General features: G+C 39.8%; 1 protein-coding gene across 2 annotated transcripts in view; it reads left to right on the forward strand.

Moving 5' to 3' along the window:
• FAM171A1 (family with sequence similarity 171 member A1) overlaps positions 1–23,960 on the forward strand; it is a 145,129-nt gene that overhangs the window by 100,263 nt on the left and 20,906 nt on the right. The window lies entirely within an intron of this gene.

The following is a 23,960-nucleotide window of genomic DNA, read 5'->3' on the forward strand; positions in this document are numbered from 1 at the left end:
CAGGCCCAGCTCAGCCGGGTGGTTCTGGCCTTATGCCTCTCTGCAGTAGAGCTGGCCAGGGGCCCTCATCTCCTCGAGGTGCAGCAAGAGTGGCCTTCCCAGCCCATTCACACAAGTGTGGGCAGGGGCCCCGTTGCCCTCCAGAGGGCATCGTCCCAGCCAGTAGCCCAAGAGAAAGTCATTATTTCATGACCTACTCTGGGAGGTGGCAAACCCTCCTAGCCTGTGATCACGCAGGCCAGCTCAGTGTAGTGGGGAGGAGCTACATGCCAGAGTGCCGTCAGGGGGCCTGGCTTAGAGGCTTCCTGCCACACAAATGTGCTTAATTGAAGTGGGATCATATGTTGTAGGTGGTTCTTTAATTTGTTTTTTTTTTTTAGCATGGGCAGGCACCGAGAATTGAACTCGGGTCTCCAGTATGGCAGGCAAGAACTCTGCCTGCTGAGCCACCGTGGCCCGCCCTTTAATTTGCCTTTAAACATCATTATTTTCCCAATCTTGTGTTATTATTCTGCAATATCAATTTTCATAAGCTCATAGTCTTCAGTTATACGGCTGTATCATAATTTGGTTACTTAATTCTCTACAATGCAAAACCAGTGCTGTGATAAATATTTTTATAGCTAAATCTTTATGCACATCTGTGATTATTGCCTTGGGATAAAATTTTGGAAAAAGTGAAATTGCAGAGTCAAAAAATATGCAAAATGTTAAAGTTTTTAATACATATTTCCAGATTTCCAACCCCCCACCCCACCCCATCCCCTCAGAATGCCTTACCATTTTCTTCTCATAACAACAGTTGGGGTGTGCTTCAGCTTAGGGTTTTTATAGCATGTTGGTTCCCCATCCCATGAAAGTCGAACTTGAAAATCCCTAGCTTCAAATAGCCCTAATGGGAACTTTAAAACCATTAGACCATGCATAACAGTTATCAGGAGATGTTTGATATGTCAAGTGTATTTTCAAAGATACCACATTCCTTGAGTGGGTCAAATTATTGTTCTGGGAGTTTATATGTGTAAATAAACACCTGTTGGTTTGTGTTTTTTGGTTTTTGTATGTTTTTACTCTCTGAAGAACTCCTCGCAGCCTCCATAATTATTGGTGGACCATCAGTTCCACCCGAGGTTGTTCCGTGGGCCGGGAGGCTGTGCTGGCTCTCACTGCCCTGTGTGTGTCATGGAGTGTCTCCTGCGGTTTTGTGACCTCTCAAGGCGTTGTGGAGGGACATAAATGCTCTGGAGCTAACAGAGAAAGCAAACCAAGGGGCATGTGCCCGTGCACAGGATTCGGAAGGCAGGAAAGGAAATGGACGGAGAAGCCAAGAGAGAGAGTCGGAGGGCAAGGGAGATAGGCTTGCATTTGGTGTCCTGAAAACCGGGGTCTGTCCTGGCCGTGCCGGGTCTGATAACTCAAGCCCTATGGTAAGCACATCGCTTACGCCTATATCCTCACTGGCAGGAGACTCACTTGTCTCCCGTCTTCATGTCTGTTTTGACTCTCTGCATCACCCCTCCCAGGTGTCCCCAGACATGCTCAGGTCTCTACTCCGGATGGGCAACATAGCAGAGGGTAAGAGCAGGGACTCTGGAAAGAATCCCAGTTCTGCCACCCACTGCTGTGTGGCCCTGGCCCAGTGACTTGTCCTCTCTCTGTCAGTTTCCTCATCGGTGAAATGGGCATAGTAATAGCACCTAACTGTTATTATTTGTAAGAAGCTTAGAATAGGGCCTGGTTCATAGCAAATCTACCTAAATGTGTGTTGAGTCCATTCTGTGGAAAGTTTTCCCTCCTCAGACCATCTAAACCACTTGCCAAGGTTCCCCTTAGACTAGATATCTAGAAAGATAATTCTCCATATGTTACTTCCATTTCTCCACCCACTGCAGTCCAGCTTTCACCATCCACGCTCCTGAAACAAAGGTCATGAAATTCATCAAAAAATCCAGTGTGCTTCTCTAAGGCCTTGTCCTCTGACATTTCTGCGGCAGTCAGTGGTTTTCCTTCTCTGCTTCATGTGCTCAGTTCTGTGCCAGCTCTTCTCTTACTTCCTTTGCTGTTTCTGGGACATCTGACAGCTGCCCCCATGCCTGCAGCTACCTGTGATGCCAACAGTCTATTAGACACCTCTTTTTGGATCTGCTACAGGAATCTTAAATTCAGCAGTCCCAACTCTGAGACTTGCCTGCTCCCATACTCTGACATCTAAACCAGCTCACTTCTGTGTTAACTCCTCCAGACCACCAAAGTGGAAACCTCAACGTTACCCCCAATTGATTCTTTGCTTTTGCCATGTCGTGCCACCCATGGTGGCTCCGTCACGCAGCCGTGCTCATACTGACTCAGTATTTCTCACACATCCCCTCTGCTCTGCTCTCGGCCTCCTCTACCTCAACTAGAACCATTGCTTCTTTTCTGGCAATCCCAGCAGCTGTCTGACTGCCTTCTCCCTTTCCTTCCTTCCACTGCTGCCTGGGGTGTCTTTCAGAACCACTTTCCTGTGAGCATGTCGAAGAGCTGAAGTTGCTCTTGTGAAGAAATCCTGCTGCCCTCAGCTGGGCACATGGGTCCCTTCAGTGCTGTGCCTGTCTTTCTGTCCCACTTCATTTCCAGCCACCATCCTCCCACACCAACAATTCTAACTGCCACTGACCCCACTGTTCCTGACGAACAGAGGACACCTTGTTCCTTATTGCCTATCTCCCCATCCCCCAAACAGTAATCCATCCCCTCCTACCACATCGCCACCCTGCGATGGCCCTAGAAGTGTATGAGATCATGCTGGGCCATTACTTAATTGCTCTCTGGATCCTCTCTGAGCCATGTTCATCCTTGGGTCCTTGGGACCAAGAACAGTTCCAGGCACAGGTGAGGGACCCTCTAAAATATCTGTGGGATGACTGAGCCATGGGGGGACCATTCAGATGTTTTCAAAAGTTAGAGCAGTTCAGGATATACTGATGCAGTGTTTGTGCTTATGGCAGCCGTTTACAGAGACTTGGCCTTCAGAAATACATGAGTATGTACATTTGGTAATAGGATGTATACTTAGGGCTGTTGTTTAGAGAGAGAAAAATTGCAGTGGATTTTCTCCATCCTGGAGCTTCCATCTCTGCTGTCGTTTTTCTCCTGCTCCTTCCTGCCTCCTCTTTTTTAAATGCATCTATTTAAATATTAGCAAATGGGGCTGGGGCTATAAAGGTTGTGCTCCTAATTTGATCTAGCTTCCTCTGGGCATTCATATATTTTGGTTTGTACATAACAGTGTGGCCCAGAACTAGAGAAGCAGATCCTTTTTCTCAATTTATTTTGTATACAGTTCACAAATAGCTTCACAATTTATTTTTTAAGAAACTTTGATATATGTGTTAGGCTGAAAAACACCGCTTTCCCCAAATACGTCCTGATTGCCAGGACCTCTGTCTGCGCTGCCTTACATGGTGAGTAAATGGAATTGTGTACCCCTCAAAATGGAATTGTGTACCCTCAAAAGACACGTTCTTAGTCTTAATCCATGTCCTGGGGGTATGAATCCATTTATAAAGTTGATCTTCCAGTTGAGGGTGTCATTTATTTTTTTTGTATGCTATATGGGAGGGTCACATTTCATTCTTTTTCCATGTGAGTATCCCATTATTGCAGCACCATTTGTTGAATTTTGTTTGTTTGTCTTTGTTGGTTTCTTTGTGTGTTGGTTTGGGAAGTGCATGGACCAGGAATCTCACCCAGGTCTCCCTCATGGCAGGCAAAAATTTTATTGCTGAATGACCTTTGCACTCCTGAGAATGTTATTTTTAGTTAAAGTGTGTGCAGCTGAAGGGGAGGTCTTAATCTGCATTACTGGAGGCCTTATAAAGAGAAAAACTGGGAGCCAGAATCAGAGGAAGGCACATAAGGAGAAGCCGGAAGTCAGCAGAAACCAAAAGAGCAGACACGAGGAGTGAGAGAGTACTGTTCTCACCTGTCAGTGGAGGCAGAGACGCAAGCCGAGGAGCCCCCAGGATGACTGCAGCCAGTGCCAGAACACCACAGCTCAGAGACAAAGCAGCGCTTCTCTGAGCCATAAATTCCTGTTGTTACGCCAAGCCATTGTGTGGCATTTGTTATAGCAGCTGGGCAAAATAAGACACCTGGCAAAAGGGACTTGGCAGCTATGATTAAATGAAGGTTCTTGAGATGGAGGATTTTCCTGGATCCTGGTGGGCTCCATATAATCCTTATAAGAGGGAGGCAGGAGGGCCAGAGTCAAGAAGGAGATGTGATGATGGATGCAGCGATTGGAGTGATGCCCTTTGAAGATGGAGGAGGGGGCCGAGAGCCAAGGCAAGGGGTCACCTCCAGAAGTGGGAAAGGGGGAGAATCTGGTATATTCCTCCAGAAGGAACTAGCTCTACCGACACCTTGACTCGAGCCCAGTGAGACTGATTTCAGACTTCCAGCTGCTAGAACTATAAGAGAATAAGTTTGTGTTGTTTTAAACCACTAAGTTTGTGGTAATTTGGTATAGCAGCAAATAGGAAACTAATTTTTAATTTTAATTTTTAAACTAGTTTAAAGTAAACTAAATTGGTGAAATCAAAGAAACATACATTGCTATGACGCCTCTAAAACGTAAGTTATGTGATTCTTTATTTCCTCTCTGGAAATAATTCCCACAATACTGAAACTTTTCTATTGGGAACTTTCATAGTGTAGTTGATCTACTTCCATTTAATTTTTTTTAAAAAAACCTAGCATTTACTGTGAAATGTTTAGCAGCCAAATTCTTGGCTTTTACAGATTATATGTGTGCAGAGAAAAGCCAACATTTGGATAGTCATTCAAAAATAATCAAATGAAATAAAATCAGAGTTCTGAAAACTTTCTCTTTGAGATTGGACAGACATTTCAAAGAAATTGTTTGTTCTAAACTCAGTAGAAACCTACATATTTCATAAGCTTCCTTACAATTATTGCACTTAATCCATAATATCATTATTTAAGTCAAAATTAAAATATTTTTTATTTTATTTAAATAAAATATCCAAAGAGAGTATTACCAGGTCAGAAAAAAAAATTGGAAGGAATCTTAAGCACATAAGACATTTACTAACTAGTTGCTATTTATGATTAATTCTAGTATGATAATCACTTCAAACCAGTTTAACATTTTAAATTATATACTTTTGAGGTAAATCAAAGTAGTTTTCAATTCCAAATTGTTTAATAGCCAGAAATAGCAATTTCCATTAAAAACTTTTCTTCTAAATCAGGGTCAACAAAGTATGGTTTACAAATTAAGGCTGTTTTTACATTTCCAAATGGTTGAAGAATAATTTTTTATAACACATAAAAAGTATATGAAATTCAAATTTAAGCATCCATAAATAAAGTTTTTATTGAACCACAACCACATCCACTTGTTTACATATTTTCTATGCCAGAGTAGTTAGCATTATATGTCCCCACAAATGAAAAATATTTCCTCTCCAGCCTTTAACAGAAAATTTATGAGCCGTGATCTAAATGCCTTCAAAGGGGGAGCCCAACAATGTACCTATTTGAAAGAACCAACCACATAGGATCACTGGAGAGCAAGCTTGGCTGTGCTTAGCACTTTATTTTGGTCTGACCCATGTAAAAGGAAGAACTTTCCCATGAATATACATGGTGCCAGCTGTGTAGTTCTGGTACATTGTGTCATTTCCCTTAGCATCAGCTTCCTGCTCTGCAAAGTGCAACCAATACCAGTCCCAACCCTGGTAACCTCTCAGAGTTATGGTGAGAATCAAAGTAAGATAATGCCTGTAAGCGTGGCAAAGACCTCCTTCACCGAACAGTGCCAGCTAGACTCAGTAATTCAGGAGGCCTTGGTGACCTCGCTGTTGTTTTAGTGTAACTTGTCACCAAAGTATGAGTTGATGTTCCCATTTAGCAAAAATCAAAACCAAAGATAACAATTTGAAGATGACTTTTGTATTTTCTGTAAAACCACTTTTGAGGCTATTTTTCATTATGGAGTTTTGTGCTCCATATAAAAAGTCCAACACCATGTTCTTTTTAGAATATAGTGCCAGGAAAAACACAAAGTTGTGCCCTAAAGGGGTAGGAGGTTTCCTTGTATCAGAAATAGCCATTGGGTCACCCCATTTTCTTTTAGACTTTTGATCATAGGGTGCATATTAATGTACCCCATTTCCTGTTCAGGCAAGTTCCTGCGTTGGTCTGAAGTTCTCTGTCCAGTGCAGTAGCCACATGAGCCAGGTAGAGCTCTTGAGTGGACACTTGAAATGTGGCTAGTGCTTTTAAGTGTAAAATACCCACCAGATATCAATCTTAATATGAAAAAAAGAATGTAAAACATTACATTGATTTTGGGGGGATACATGTTGAAATGATAATGTTTTGGATATATTGGGTTAAATAAAAATTTTTAAATTAATTTCACCTGTTTCTTTTTACTTTTTAAAAGTAGCTACTAGAAAATTTTTAATTGCATTTTCAGCCACATTGCATTTCTGTTAGAAATGACTCTTAGAGAGTTTGTAAAATTGCTCCTGTCCTCCTTCATTAATGGTGGTTTTATTTCCTTTTTTAATTTTAACATCCTTGTAGCTTTTGTATTGTTACAAACCCACCTCTAATCTCTTGCAAGCAAATAATAAGTTTTTATTCTCCATAAAATCACAACCAGAGGCTGTGGTTGTTGTAGTTACCAGAAATTGGTATAATAAAGATGGATGGGCTGACAACTTGCTATCAGCCAGGAAGGAGGCTCCCTTTCCCCAGAGGGTAAAGCCCTGTTAAGCAGACATAAGGGAGCAAATGAAAGTGATGATGCCACAATCTAGCTGATGTAGGGAATGGAGAGAAAGCATATTCTACATTCTGCAAGGAGAAACTGGGGTGCCTGGCGCAGCAACAACTTCTGTATTTTCTGCTGTCCAGAGAGCCAGCCTGCGTTCTTGCCAGTTGTCAGAATTGATCCCCAGAGTGACCATAAACCTTCATTGTAAGGCAAGATTTCAAACTCTGCAAAAGAAAGGTGTAGTTCTTTTGTAGTTTGATTGGTCTTTTCTTTGAGTCAGTGTTTTCATTCTAACTCAAGTACTTTAATCCTTTAATGCCAGATGATTGAAAGTTTACTCTTAGGGGGAAACCTGTGTTGCTACTTTTCAAACAGAGTAGAGTCAGTATTTAATGCTGTCATCTATCACAGTTGTTACTTTTTAAAATTTTTATTTTGAAATAATTTCAAACTTAGAGGACAGTTGCAAAAATAATATGAAATCAGGATGGGACACAGTTGCTCAGCAGGCAGACTTCTCACCTGCCATGCCGGAGACCCAGGTTCATTTCCCGATGCCTGCCCATTCAAAAAAACAAAATACAAAATCAATTCCAAGAACTCCGATATACCTCCTACCCAGATACCCAGATTTACCAACTCTTAATATTTTGCCACATTTATTGTATCATTCTGTCTGTCTATTTTCTAAACATTTGAGAGTAGGTTGCATACATCATGCCCCTATTAGTAACAAACTGCCTCAACTTTTATTTATCCAGGAATGTCTTTAATCTTTCCCTCTGTTTTGAAAGATAGTGTGCTGGGTGTAGGATTCTTGCAGTTTGTTTTGTTTTTTTTCCTTTCAGCACATTAAATATGACATCTCACTGCCTTCTTGTCTCTATGGTTTCTGATGAGAAATTGGCTCTTAATCTTATTGGATACATCCCTTGTACATGACTGTGGTAGTTAGATTCAGTTGTCAACTTGGCCAGGTGAAAGCACCTAGTTCTGTTGCTGTGGACATGAGCCAACGGTAGGTGAATCTCATCTGTTGCTAATTACATCCGCAGTCGGCTAGGAAGCGTGTCTGCTGCAATGAGTGACGTTTAACTTAATTGGCTTGTGCTTAAATGAGAGAACGCAATGTAGCACAGTCTAGCAGCTTGGCATTCCTCATCTCAGCACTTGCAGCTCAGCCTGGGCCCTTGGAGATGGAGAAAGAAATCACCCCGGGGAAAGTTGTTGGAACCCAGGGGCCTGGAGAGAAGACCAGCAGAGACCATCCTGTGCCTTCCACGTAAGAAAGAGCCTCAGTGGAAAGTTAGCTGCCTTTCCTCTGAAGAACCAACAAAATAAATCCCCTTTTATTAAAAGCCAATCCGTCTCTGGTGTGTCGCATTCCGGCAGCTAGCAAACTAGAACAGAGTTGGTACCGGAGAGTGGGGTGCTGCTGCGGTTTGCAAATGCCAGATCTGTTGGAACTGTGTTTTGGATGGCTAAGGGGAAGACTTTGGAGGAACTGTGAAGAGATTGATGGAGAAGTCCTGGAGGGCTTGAAGAGACTGTTGGTGTAAATGGAACCACCGCCAATCTTGACAAAGGAGGACACAAAAGGGAGAGATTGGAGTTTGCAGAGTGAGAACCATGGAAGTTCAGGTCTGAAGCCAAGAAACCTCGGCCAGGAGAGTGGACCCACCTGTATGCGTGGAGAGGGTGAGTTTACCCTGAAGGGCGAGGATGAGTCTCCCCTCTCATTGCAGTGGAAGAGTTGTACAGCCTCAGGCCTTGGAAAAGGCGTAGCACGCTCCTTGGGGGACTGGGAGAGCCTGGCTGCCACCATGTGGAGGGGTTGAGCGTGCGCCCCAGAAATGGCAGAGAGCCCAGGGGTGGCCCTGATGCCTGGAGAGAGTGGAGCCCAGAGGTGGTCTCCTCGATGTTCCCCGAGGTTGATTTGGAAAGAGGCCGGCCACTGCATAGGCCCTTGGAAGGGGTGGGACTGCCGCTTTCTACAGCCGAAGGATAAATGACTTTCAGACTTGGAAATCCAATGGTGTTTGCCTGCAGATCTTCCTTCCAATTTCTCCCTATGGAAACTATCCTCCTTTGCATATTGGCACCGGACTTATTTTGAGATTCACAGGTCCACAGCCAGAAGAGAATATTTTGCACCTGTTTAAGGTGATGTGAGTAGCTGCCAAGTTGACAAGGGGTGGACATGTGGTAGTTAGATTCAGTTGTCAACTTGGCCAGGTGAAAGCACCTAGTTCTGTTGCTGTGGACATGAGCCAACGGTAGGTGAATCTCATCTGTTGCTAATTACATCCGCAGTCGGCTAGGAGGCGTGTCTGCTGCAATGAGTGACGTTTAACTTAATTGGCTTGTGCTTAAATGAGAGAACGCAATGTAGCACAGTCTAGCAGCTTGGCATTCCTCATCTCAGCACTTGCAGCTCAGCCTGGGCCCTTGGAGATGGAGAAAGAAATCACCCCGGGGAAAGTTGTTGGAACCCAGGGGCCTGGAGAGAAGACCAGCAGAGACCATCCTGTGCCTTCCACGTAAGAAAGAGCCTCAGTGGAAAGTTAGCTGCCTTTCCTCTGAAGAACCAACAAAATAAATCCCCTTTTATTAAAAGCCAATCCGTCTCTGGTGTGTTGCATTCCGGCAGCTAGCAAACTAGAACAATGACGTATTGCTTCTCTTGCAGCTTTTGGGATTCTCTGTTTGTTTTTGGAATTTGAGATAGATTACAATGTGTCTCAGTGTAGATATGTTGGTATTTATTCTGTTTGGAGTTCACGGAACTTCTTGAATGTATATATTCTTGTCTTACATTAAAATAGGGAAGTGTTTAGCCATTTTTTTCTTTCATTATCTGTCCCTTTCCCTCTTTCTAGAACTCCTTCAAGCATATATTGGTATGTTTGATCGTGTCCCACAGGTCTCTTAGACTATGTTCATTTTTCTTCATTCTTTTTTCCTTTCTGTTGCTCAGATTAAATAATTTCAGAGGTCTTATCTTCAAGTTCACCAATCCAGCCTGCTGTCAAACCCTTCTAGGGAATTTTTCATTTATTGTGATCTTCGGCTCTACTGTTTCTGTTTGGTTCTTTTTCTATCTATTTGGTTCCTTTCCTGATCTATCTCTTTATTGACATTCTTTTTTTGTTCAAATATTTTTTCTATTTCCTTTAGTCTTTTGTCCATGTTTTCCCTTAGCTCTTTTGTTATATTTAAGAAAATATTTTAAAAGTCATTGCCTGGTATGTCCAAAGTCTTATTTTCCTCATTGATGGCTTTTAACACTTTATCTTGTTCCTTTGCATGGAACATCATTTCCTGTGTCTTTCTATGTCTTATAATATTTTATTACACCCTCAACATTTTGGTATTTTAGTGTATCTCTGGAATTTAGTCACTGAGGCATCTATTCTTTAAGCTGGTATCTAGCTAGTGTAATGACAGAGATTTCCTTGAATGACAGTAGCTAACAAAAAAAGGAAAAAACATGTTTACCAGTCTTTACAGTTTGTCCTTCTGCAAGTGGCTCTTCTGCAAGTGGCTGTCCTTTACAGTTTGTCCTGCCTAACAATAAGTTTAAAGAACAATAAAAGCATAGTACCCTCCTGGTCCAGGTAAAAGCATAGGACCCTCCTGGATTTGCACACATATCCCTAGAACTTCTCCCATTTACATGGATCTGAATGTTCTTTTTCCCTAGGAATTAGTCTTTCCTCCTAGTCCTAGGTTCTTCATTGTATGGTTCCAAGCCAAAGGAACTGCAATTTGATAGTTCTCCTATAGTGCTGTAGATGCCCTGTAAGCTACCTCCATGTTTGACAAGTTCTAGGATGGGGAGCCTGGGATGAGATGAAACCTGTAGAAGTTCTGTCTCAGCCTGCAATGAGATTGGCACAGACACGCGTGCTCCCTAAAATGTGCTCAGAGGTTACTCTGCTTCCTCCAGAATGCGAACCAGGACCCCACCCACTGCACAATGCCAGAGGTGGGGGTGGGAATGGGCCAGCAAGAGCAACACGAGATTTTTCTACTGTTTTTAAATTGCCTTTTTCTTGATTCAGTGTTTTCCATTATTGTACCCTTAAACTGATTTCTGGAGCTTTAAGAAAGGTGGTTCTCCTGGTTTTTGCTTGTTCCTTAAGCTCCTATAGGAAAAGGGAGCCCTAGAACTCCTCACTCTGCCATCTTGGCAACATCCTATAGTCACAGTTGTCTTTTAATTTTTCTTTTGAATGGGGCAAAGAATTTCCCTTTATGGAAATTAGCATCTCCATATTTCAATCTATATATTCAACAGAGAGTGACATAATAAGATTAACATTATCTTAGAATATAATTAGGATGGATTTTATTTAGTATGTTACAACAGCGTGAATTGGTTAATTGCTATGTGTACACTCAATACAAATGATTTTATGATCCACCATTTGCATATACTGCAGTTATGTGCATAGCTGAAGATATTTTGGTAAAATGCCAATTGATTTATAGAGGAAGGAAGACTCAATTTAGTGATCTGTCTTTTCTTTTGAAGAACCAGCAGAATTCTTATGATTTGCTAACTGTGCTCTCTCTTCAGAAAAACAGTGTTTTGCCAGGGTCTATGTGCTGGTGTCAGGATGTGTAGAGGAAGTGGGACAGTGAATATATGTACCAAGTAGTCAGTCATGTACAGGGCAGCTTTACCTTAGAAAGAAGGAGTTTTCTTCCCAGCCTGGAGTCTGTGACTGTGTTTAACTGAGGTTTTCTGGATAGTAAGAGATGATTACATTAGCCTCCTTTTATAGGTGTTTACTCTTTCTGTAACCTGTAACTGGGACAGCAGATGGCTGTCTGATATACGGGTTGCCAGACAGGTCTGATTTATTGCCCTGGGGAATGGTTACTTACGAACAAGCAAATCAGGTCAGTGGCTTGAATGTAAAGTGACCTCAGGCAGTGAGTTGCAAAGAAATCAAGATTTGAGATCCTGTGTTGAATACATTTCTGCAATTTAATGATAGCTTAGGTTACTTGATTAGAATGCTCTTATTCTAATAACAATGCTCTTATTCTAACAAAAGCACATTCTGAGAGTGAGGCTTCCTCATAGAATCCCATTTTAACAGCCTTCCCAAAGCACAGCCTGGGGAGTGTGTGTGGGTTGCTATAGAAATGGTGGTTACTGAACCGGCTTCTTCTCATGTATGGTGTGTCTGCATCAGGCACTCAGGACTCCAGATCATGACTAACCTGTAGTTGGCTTCAGATGGTGAACAGTACTGCTGGCGTGGTGCTCATGTCATTGTTCCTTTTAGGTAAGTCACCGTAGCTTGCCCTGGAAGGTAGAGCTCGATTTAAAATATAAAATTCAGTTTTGTTCTGTTTTTATTTCCCTGTTTCTCTAGGAGTAAGGATTCTTAAAATGCTAAATTATGTTTATAGCTTTCAGAAAATGAAAATAATATATGTTGAGCCACATATCTAGGTGGAAGGTGGCAATTGGAACACTGAGGTGTAGTCATTGAATTAGAAAGAAAAGTTTCACAGTAAATTCAGCTAAAGAAAGGTGGTAGGAAATTGCATCTTGGGCATGCCACACTCAAAGGAAGCCTTACCCTGGCCATCCGTATGTCATCAGATACCACATTAAATTGATATTTTTAACTTGAATTTTATTTTTAAACTATATTGTATTTAATTTACATTGTGTTGTTTCTGTTTCTTTTGTAAATGTTGCTTGTTTTATATATTTTTATATGAGCTGAAGTTTGTTCTATTTTAGGACTTATTTAACATATATTATGGTTTTTAAAATAAGGTCAATACTTTGTGTGAAATTTTTTTTCTTTATAAAGTGGTTTAACCATTAATAATTGGTTTATAAAAGATAGCCCTGGTCTGGTATCCACTTTATGCATGGCTTCAATAACACACCAGATATAATCTGGGAAATCCTGTAGAAAGGTTATTTCATCTTTTGGAATAAAATTCTACCTCCTAATAAAATTCCACCACCCTTCAGCAGGGCAACAGGGACTCAGTCCTGAGCCCACGTTTTAGAGAGCCTTGCACTAGCCTTCAAAGGCATCCACCAATCCAAAGGGTTATGCCCATCTGGGATCTGAGTCCTTTTTATAGACCGTACTCCAAGAACCCAAGCCCCCGAATTCCCTATCCTTAACAGGCCTAAGCCTGCTCCTGAGAACTCTTCTCCAGGTCCCTCCCAGAGGGCACACCTCCCCATCCCTATATCCATCCCAAATACACACATCCCATGTTCACACTCCATGAACATACATCCTGTGTGTATACCACCAGACCACAGTGTGGTCAAGCGCACATGTTGGCTGGGAAATGAACTTGGAAGTTTGGGATGGGAGTCTACCTACATGCACACAAAATCAGGCTGGCTCGAGAAAGGAGTAGGTAGTTAGAAGCTCTCCCATGCCTATGTTCCAGCAAGAAACTGTGAAGAGTCCACAATCCTGGCCTTCCAGGTCATAAACATGTTGTGGTAGGAAGATAGACATATTTTATTTATCAGTTTGATAGTTTGCTTTATAGCTTTTAACTTTTAAACATTTAAATGTATTATCTGTGTTTCCTTTTGTTTTGAGTCCTGACACTGTTAAAAGTGGGCCTATTCTTGGGTAAATTACAAATATCTCTGGACCTAATGGTTCCAACCTCAAAAATTAGATGTGTAATACCTTCTTTGCAAGATTGTGTAAGACTTACATAAGATATTGTACCTACTGAAGTGCCAGGCACATATTAAGTTCTTAATATCTGAGTTATTTTTCCCCATGTCCTCAAATCACCCCTTGTGATGGTTAGTCTTATGTTAGTCAACCTGGCTAGGCTATAGGATTGAACTATTCCACCAGATACTAATTTAGGTGTTGCTGCAAAGGTATTTTGTAGATGTGGTTAACATCTACAATCAAGTGACTTTAAATAAAGAAGGTTATTTTCCGTAATGTGGGTGGACATCATCCAATCAGTAGAAGGCCTGAAGAGCAAAAACTGAGGTTTCCTAGAGAAGAAGAAATTCCACCTCAAGCCTGTGACATAACTCCTGAGTTTCTAGCCTGCTGTCCTACCCTTCAGATTTTGGACTTGCAAGCTTCTCAATCTCATGAACCACTTCCTTGAAATTAATCTCTTTCATAATTGTGCTTACTGATTCTGTCTTCCAGACAGAATTAAGTTGTGTACGCACGTGTGCTGACAAACACACTCAGAACAAACAGCATGTCCAAGTGTGCTTCTTCACAAGGCATCTACAAACCTCTGCATGGTTTTGCAGATTGTTGTACCTTTGCTTGCTCTGCAATAGGAAACTTAGGTGGAATTGCACATAGCAGCCCAAGCATTATTTGAAATAATTATTTGAGTGCACTTTAAAGTTTGCCTAGATTGGGAGTGGGGGTGGGTGGGTAGAAAAGTAGGGTCACAACTTAGATCACTTGGAAAAGGCATTTTTTTTAATCTTCCTCATTCAGAGCCAAGTTTATCCATTGGCAATATGAAGTTGCTATTAGCCAGCATTTTTTGTTACTCTTCTCAAGGTGATCCTGTGAGGCAGGTGCTGTCCTTTCTTCAGAAGCATGCTAGTTCATTGCCTGTCTCCCTCTTTTAGGACAATTGCTTCCCACTTATAGGGGCCTTATCTGACTTATTTTGTCATTGCTGTATCCCAAGAGCCTAGAACAGAATAATGTCTGGGTCAAAGAAAATGTTCAATCAGTATTGGCAGAATGAATGAATTATTCAGTTTTTTTCAAGAGAAGCCAAAAACAGAATTCCATAAGAAGTTCTTCAGTTTTTTTCATATTGGCAATACATTCAAACATAACAAATACCTGCAAACCAACCATGTGGGCCAAACAAAACATGTCTGGGAAAATGGGTTGTTGTTTTGCATTCCCAGATCCAGTCTGTTATTCCATTAAGCCACACTAAATCTTGGCACAAAGGCAGAAATACACAAAAATCATCTAATGAACAAGGAAGAGGGTATTTGATAGCATATGTCTTGTAAGACGGCTAAGCAGTGGCATGTCAGAGACAGCAGCTTGTTGGTCAGAAGAGCCTTTGGAGAGGTGAAATTTGAGCTGAGATCCCAAAGACATCTGGGAGATTAATATGGAAATATCTTGAAGGTAAAACATTCTGGGCAGAGAAGATGGTCAATGCAAAGGTCTTATGGTTGGAACCAGCTTGGCCACACAAGAGTAGCCAGCTCAACCAAGTAGCCCTGGCCCTTTCAGCAAGAGCACACCATCCTGTCCCTTCACTCACTGATGTAACCTGCCTGCCTCCTGTAGGCATTTGAGTTGCCCACCTGGCCTGTAGTCTGCCAAGTGACTAAATGAATTTTTTATTGTGGTAACATATATACAACACAAATTTTTTCAGTTTAGCACTTTCAAGCATGCACTATAGTGGTATTAATTACATTCAGAATGTTGTGCTATCATCACTACCATCCATTACCAAAACTTTTCCAACACCCAAAACAGAAACTCTGTACCCTTATGCCTTAACTCCCCATATCTCCCTCTTGTTACCCCAGGGAACCTGTAGTCTACTTTCTCTATGAATTTGCATATTCTAGTTATTTCCTTTAAGTGAAATCACACAACATTTGTCCTTTTGTGTCTGGCTTATTTCACTCAACATGATGTCTTTATGGTTCATCAGGACTTCATTCCTTTTTACAGCTGAATAACATTCCATTATATGTATATACCACATTTTATTTATCCATTCATCTTTTGATGGATACTTAGGTTGCTTTCATCTTTTGGTTACTGTGAATAATGCTGCTATGAGCATTGGTGTATAGATATCTATCCATGTCCTGCTTTCAGTTATTTTAGATATAAAACCTAGAAGTAGAATTGCAGATCATATGGTCATTCTGCATTTAACTTTCTGAGGAATCACCAAATTATCTTCCAGGCAGCTATACCATTTTATAGTCCCACCAACAGTTAATGAGGATTCCTACTAAATGATGTCTTGAATATACTAGAAATATATTCCAATATATCCACCCAATTGATGCATTATGGTGACTTTATAGAAAATGGCATCATGGATGGTGCGATAGTGGCTCAGTGGCAGAGTTCTTACCTGTCATGCCAGAGACCCAGGTTCCTTTCCCAGTGCCTGCCCAGGCAAAAAAAAAAATGGCATCAGGATTTTCTAAAAGAATAGCCACACCCTCAAAACTGCAGACAGTCAGGAGCTCTGTCCTGAGAGTGTGGTCAACAAATGGATGGCAAGAGCTTTCCCTGGAATCTTATTAGATGTGCAGAACCTCCACTTTACTCCACATTCAAGGAAGTAGAATCCACATTGTAACGCAAACTCCATTTAACAGGCATTGATTTAGAATATCTTAAACCACATCTGTCCATATGCTCATAAAATTCTCTGTGCTGCTATCCTTCATTCTGAGCTGAGGATTAGTGGACAAGCCACCCATGGTCTTTGGTCCCCATCCAATCCATTCTGACATGGAAGGTGCCAAGATGGATATTAGGCTTTGTGGAGAATTGTCTTCTTGAAAGTGGACATAGAGTTGCAAGATGACTAAACAAAATTTCTCTCCATATGGGGCTAATTAGCCTGTACTCTGATATTACTCTCTGGAAATTTATATATACCTATTGTAGATTCAAAATTCTTTCATTAACTTTTGTCATGCTATTATGCATCATAATATCCTGGCTACCTCTTTAAACCATAAGTTTTCTATGAGAATCTTTATGGTCTTCCATTACTTGCTCTTTTTTTAAAATCTATTTTCAGTGAGTCTTGTGCTAGTTCTCCTGCTAAAGCTTTAAGAAAAAAATCAGTTGCTTAAATTAAAATTATTTTTAAGAACCTGTTTCTCTAAAACTACCCTAAAAATACCCAGGGAACATGTTGCAGCTGAACAAAGAATTTATTTCTGCCTTTAATTTTTAATAATTCAACATATCTATGATTTTATATGTCAAACAGAAGGTTGTTGGTTATAGTGAGTCGCCCTTAATTTTTATTCTTGTTTAAATCCATCCTATGAAATGCACTTGCTCAAAGTTGAGTCCAATTATCTGCACATAAACTTTGCTCTTCAATTTGATTGCTTTCAACAAGAAAGAGGAAATGAATGACCACCAGGCAAAGACTTTACCATATAACTAACAAACCCCATAGATTTCTTGGAAAAATAATTCCAAGAGAAAAAAACACAGGTATTCCAATTTGTAGACTTTAATTTAGAAAGAGGAGGTTACTCTACAATATCAGAAAAGTGGAAACTGTCATTTTTTCTGCCATACATGCATCAGGCATGTAGCTAAAGGGTTGATGGATTTTTATAAAAAAGGTGTGATTTTAGAAAATAAGCCAGTTTTGTTAAAGCTTTCAATAAAATAGACCTGGATGCTTCTAAATGTTCAGTTGGGAGAAAATTATAGTAGAGGGTATAGCTTAAGATAATGCAGATGAAAGCCCTAAATTTTTAGGGCTTTCAGTCATTTGGTTTAGAGAAATCCAGTTATCTTCAGGGGTCTGGGTAGACCCTAAGACTAAAAATAGCACAATAATAATAATAATAATAATAATAATATTAATAGAAAGCACTTGTTGGTCTGAGAGACACATCCCCCTTAGGAAGACTGTCCGTCAGACTAGCTAAGGCCCACTCTGCGCTACCCATCCAACCAGCCCCACTGTAGCCAAAACAGGAGATGGCAGTGGCACACCTGGTTTCTGTCCCATTCCAGACTGTCTCACTACAGGTGACCCGTACCTCTCATCATAAAGGCTCCCAAATATTTCACAGTAAAAATGAGGGGTGGGAGTGGGAATGACTATATTTCACAGTGTCAACCTTTTAATTGATATGATTTTTCCTTTATATATCTATTGAAGTAAAAGACACACATGCGTATATACACTATAAAATTTGCTGTATATATTAACTACTTTAACTGTATAATTCAATGACAATTCATTCTACCATCACCACTATCCATTACAATAAATTTCCCATCACCCCAAATACAAACTCTGTGCCCATTAAGCAATAACTCCCATTCTCCCCTACCCCCAGCCTCTGGTAATTTCTTCCTTATTCTATATATTTCATTTAAGTGAAATCATGTATTTGTTCTTCTATGCCTGCCTTATTTCATCCAGCATAATGTTTTCAAGCTTCATTCATTTTGTAACATATTAGAACATCATTCATTTTTTTCTTTTTTTGAAAAACTTTTTCTTTGGTAACATATCAGACTAAACTTTCCTATTTTAACCACTTTCAAGTATACAATTCTGCAGTGTTACATTCACAATATTGTGCTACAATCACCAACATCCACTACCAAATCTTTTTCATTAACTGTAATAGAAACTCTATACCTCTTAAGCAATAATCCATACTTACCCTCAGACCCAAGCCCTGGTAATCTGTAATCTACTATTGCTATGAATTTGCTGGTTCTAGCTTGTTCTAGTTTTATTGTATGATATAAGTGAGATCATATAATATCTGTCTTTTTGTGACTGGCTTATTTCACTTAACATGATGTCTTCCAGGTTCATCCATGTAATGGCATTTATCAGAATTCCATTGCTTTTTACAGCTGAGTAATATTCCATTATATGTGTATACCACATTTGTCCATTCATCTGTTGATGGATTGCCTACACTTTTGACTATTGTGAATAATGCTGCTGTGTACACTGGTGTACAAATATCTTTTCAAGTCTCTGCTTTCAATTCTTCTGGGTTTATACCCAGAAGTGGGATTACTGGGTTTGGTAGTTAGGTTCAGGTGTCAACTTGGCCAGTGGTAATGCCCCATTGTTCTGTTTCTGTGGACTTAAATCATCAGTATGTGAAATTCATCTATGGTTGATTACATTTGCAGTCGTCTAAGGGGAGTGCCTTCCACAATGAGTGAGGTTTAATTTAATTAGCTGGAGGCTTAGAAAGAGAGGTCAGAAGAGAGCTCAGCGTGCCTCATCTCAGCACTTGCAATTCAGCCCAGATGTTTGGAGATGTAGAAAGGAGTTGCCCCGGGGAAAGATGTTGGAACCCTGAAGCCAGGAGAGAAGGCCAGCAAAAGTCACCTTGTACCTTTCCAGGTAACAGAGAGACTCAGATGAAAGCTAGCTTCCTTTCCTCTGAAGAGCTATAAATTTTTAACTAAATAAATCCCCTTATTAAAAGCTGATCCATCTCTGATGTGTTGCATTCTGGCAGCTTTAGCACACTAAACCCTGGTCATATGGTTAATTCTATGTTGAGCTTTCTGAGGAACTGCCAAACTGATTTCCACAGTAGCTGAACCATTTTACATTCCCACTAACAATCTGAAAGGATCCCAGTTTCTCCTCATCCTCATGAACATATTATTTTCTGTTTTTTTCTTTTGCTTTGTTTTTTAAAAATAATTATCCTGGTGGGTAAAAGTGGTACCTTGTAATGGATTTGGTTTTCATTTCCCTCATGACCATTGATACTGAGCATCTTTTCATGTGTTTCTTGGTCATTCGTAAATCTTTTTTGGAGAAATACTTTTCAAATTCTCTTTCTATTTTTTTCTTTAATGATTTTTATTGAGATATAATCATCTAAAGTATACAGTCAGTGGTTCATAAAGCTGTACATTGATCATTACCATCAAATTTTGAACATTTTCATTACATTTATATAAAAGTAAAAAAAAACACCCAAAACATCCCACGGTCCCCATACCCCCTATTGTTTATTTATTTATTTATTCATTTTTTTTCTTTCTCTCTGTCCATACACTGGATAAAGGGAGTATCAGTCACAAAGTTTTCACACTCACACATTCACACCTTAAAAGCTCCCTAGTTATTCATCATTTTCAAGAATCAAGTCTATTGGTTTACAGTTCAGCAGTTTCAGGTCTTTCCTTCTAGCCACTCCAATACACCAAAAACTGAGAAGGGATATCTATACACTGCATGAGAAAAATCTCCAGAAAGACTTCTCAGCTCTATTTGAAATTTTTCAGCTACTGAAACTTTGTTTCATGTATCTTCCCTTTTTGGCCAAGGCCTTCTCACTCCAATGATGTCAGGGCCAGGCCCATCCCAGGAGTCATGCCCAATGTTTCTAGGGAGATTTACACCCCTGGGAGTCATGTCCCATGTCGGGAGATGGGCAATGAGCTCACATACAGAGTTGGCTTAGAGAGAGAGACCACATCTGAGTAACAAAAAAGTTCTCTTGGTGTGACTCTTAGCCATAATCATAAGTAGGCTTGGCTTCTCCTTTGCAGGAATAAGTTTCATCAGGGCAAGTCCCAAGATCAAGGACCTCTTCCATCAAATTGGCAGTCTCCAATACTTGCAAGAATATAAGGTCTTCCCCAGGTGGGAAAGTTTAATATTTCCACTTTTTTACTCAGTCGCTCAAGGGGAATTTGCAAATACTTTTTAATCTTCTGCCCAGCTTACTCTGGCATGTATTGGGGCATCACACCAATCTGTACAAACCAACAAGATACTCCCTATTCATGGTTCCATGTAATTATGGTATTCAAATAAGCTGACCATACAAATTAAATTAAAAACTGTGCTAAAAAAATGTGAATTTTGAACCAAATAAACATCTCTTCCTTTGACCTTACATAGAAGTTGAAGTTTTAAAATATGGTCAGTATCATCCTTTACCCTTTAGTCTGGTTTACCTTAATCCTGCCCAGATCAGCTTCATTCATATCTCTAAATGAAGTCTGATCACTTTTTCAGTGATCAGTTTTTAACAGTTGCTGTATGGGGTAATGCTGACTTTCATAGCTTCAAAACTCTAGATCTGTGTCTCAAGTGTCACACAATTACCCAAAGTTCCATAGAATGACTAGATTGTACAAGGGAGCCCAGCGTCTCAGAATTTAGAAATAATAGTTTCAACTCAGGAATAGATGTGAATTGCTGTAAGAGCTTGCAATCAAGGAGTGTTTACAATAGGCCTTCACCTGATAACCTATGCTCTCAATTTCTCTTTTCAGAGTTTGCACATTATAGTTAGTTCATATTCATGACCATTATATTTATCTTTTCATTTCTGGCTTATTTCGGTTAACTGACTGTCCTCCAAGTTCATTCACCTAATTGCAGGCCTCAGGACTTCATTTCTTGTTACAGCTATTCTTCGCCTCTATCCATTACAATTCAGGAACAGTACCACCATAAAAACCAATGTACAAATGTCCATTCATTTCCCCACTTTCAGTTCCTCCAAGTATACACCTATCTACAGCGTTACAGAATCATATGGCAACCTCACTCCTTTGGAGCCACCATACTGCCCTCCAGAGAGACTGCACCACTCTGCTTCCCTACCAACAGTGAATAGGTACATCTCTTCACATTTTCTCCAGCACGTATCTCTCTGTTCATTTTTAGACAGTTTTATTCATACATCATACAATCCAACCTAAGTAAAAAAAATCAGTGGTTTCCAGTATAAGCACATAACCATGCCTTCACCAACACAATCTATATGAGAACATCTCCATTTCTTCTGCAAATAATCCCATATCCCTCCCCCTTGTCTCCCTGCTTATTGGCATTTACCTTTGTTATATCACCTTGTTATATTCAGTGGAAGCATATTACAATGTTGTTAACTATAGACCCTAGTAAGCCTTGATTGAATTCCCCCCACCATATGACATCCCATTTTAAGAACCTTGAAACACTAACATTCATTTGTTCTCCCTTATGCAAAAACATTCTTAAGTTATGCCACCCCAGCCTTTATCCTCTACCTTTTCTTCTGGTGTCATACATGCCCCAGGCCCCCTCCTACAACCGTACTCACACTCAGCTTTGTTCAGCATACTTATACTGTTGTGCTACCATCAGATCACGTGCTACCACCAAATCACGTTGTGCTATCCATTTCAGGGTCTTTATAATCAGTCCTGTTGAACATTCTATATTTCTTCAGCATCAAATGCCAATCTCTATCCTGTTTCTGTCTCCTGATAACCTGTATTCTCAACTTTAACTCTCAAAGCTCACTTTTTATTGTTATTTCAGCATTTGTCCTTTTGTTTCTGGCTAATTTCACTCAGCATAATGTCTTCAAGTTTCATCCACGTTGTTACATGCTTCATGACTTTATTCTTATAGCTGTGTAATATTCCATTGTGTGTAATATACCATGGTTTGGCCACTAATCCGTTGATGGACATTTGAATTGTTTCCCTCTCTTGGCAGTCATAAATAATGCCACTGTAAACATCAGTGTGCAAATGTCCATATGTGTCCTTACCGTTAGTTCCTCCGAATATATACCTAATAATGAGATTGCTGGATCATATGGCAATTCTATACTTAGCTTCTGAACTACCCATTTTTAAGGCAGTCTTATTGAGATAGAGTCAAATACCATAGAATGCATCCAAACTGTACAATCACTGGCTTTTAGTAAAATCACAGTTATGCATTCATTACAATAATCAATTTTAGAACATTTTCATTACTCCAAAAAAGAAAAACTCCATGCCCCTCAATCCCTCTACTTCTCTAGCCCTACGTAACCACTAAACTAATTCTGTCTCTATAGATTTACTTATATTCCTATTTTATGCAAATGGAATACTATAATATAACGTAACATAATATAATATAATAAAAATATTACTGTTAACTATAGTCCATAGCTTGCGCTAGGTATATTTTTCCATATACTACCCTATTAGTAGTACTTTATAATAGTGATGTACATATAATTCATGAAAGAACATTTTTTATTTGTGCTATTAACGAGTTCTTCTTCACCATAATATACAATCCCGTGTTTTATCTTCTAACTTTCCTTCTAATAACATACGCAACCCAAAACTTACCTTTTCAACCACATTCACCCACATGATTCAGCACTGTTAATTACACTCATGACAATGTGCTACTATCACCACTTCCCCTTTGCAAATATTTACAATCGACCTAATAAGAAATTCTGCACAGATCAAGGATCAGCTCCCCATTCTGTATCCCCATCCTATCTCTTGGTACCCTAGATTCTATATTCTAACTCTATGAATGTAGACAGTTTGCTTATTATAATTAGTTTGTATCAGTGAGATCATACAATATTTGTCTTTTATGTCTGGCTTGTTTAACTCAATATAATTTCCTTAAGGTTCTTCCATGTCGTTGCATGCAGCTGGACTCGATTCATTGTACAGCTGAATAATATTTCATTGTACGTATATACCACATTTTCTTTATACATTCATTGGCTGATACACACTAGGGTTGCTTCCATCTTTTAGCTTATGAATAATGCCACTATGAACATCAATGCAAAAAGTCTGTCTGAATCCCTGCCTTCAGATTGTCTGTGTATATAACTAATAGTGGGATTGCCAGATCATAAGGAATTTCTATACTTAGCTTGATGAGAATCTGCCAAATTGTCTTCCACAGAAGTTACAGCACTTTATATTTCCACAAGCACAGAATAAGTGTTCCTACTTCCACATATCCTCTCCAACACTTGTAGTTCTTGGTTTTTATAATAGTGGCCATTCTAGTAGGTATGAAATGATATCTCGTGGTTTTGATTTGCATTTTCCTAATAGCTAGTGATATTGAACATCTTTTCTTGTGCTTTTTAGCCATTTGCATTTTCTCATTGGAAAAAAATGTCAATTAAAGTTTTTGCCCATTTTTTAATTGGGTTGTTCATCTTTTTATTGTTGAGTTGCAGGATTTCTTTATATATTCTGGATAGTAAGCCCTTATTGAATGTGTGGTTTCAGAATATTTTCTCCCTATAAGTAGGCTGCCTTTTCACTTTTCTGACAAAGTCCTCTGAAGTACAGAAGTTTTAATTTTGAGCAGGCCCCATTTATCTATATTTTCTTTCAATGCTTTGGGTGTAAAGTCTAAGAAAACTCTACTACCACAAGGTCTTGACAATGCTTCCCTACATTTTCTTCTAGGAGTTTTGTGGTCCTGGCCCTTAAATTGAGATCTTTGATCCATTTTTGTGTAAGGTGTGAGATAGGGGTCCTCTTTCTTCTTTTTCATATGGATATCCAGTTCTCCCAGCACCATTTGTTGAATAGACTGTCTCTGTTGAGTGAACTTGGCAGGTAATTGGCCATAGATGCAAGGGTCTATTTCTGAA

The sequence above is a fragment of the Tamandua tetradactyla genome, chromosome 7 (assembly GCF_023851605.1).
Source record: "Tamandua tetradactyla isolate mTamTet1 chromosome 7, mTamTet1.pri, whole genome shotgun sequence".
Taxonomy (NCBI): Eukaryota; Metazoa; Chordata; class Mammalia; order Pilosa; family Myrmecophagidae; genus Tamandua; species Tamandua tetradactyla.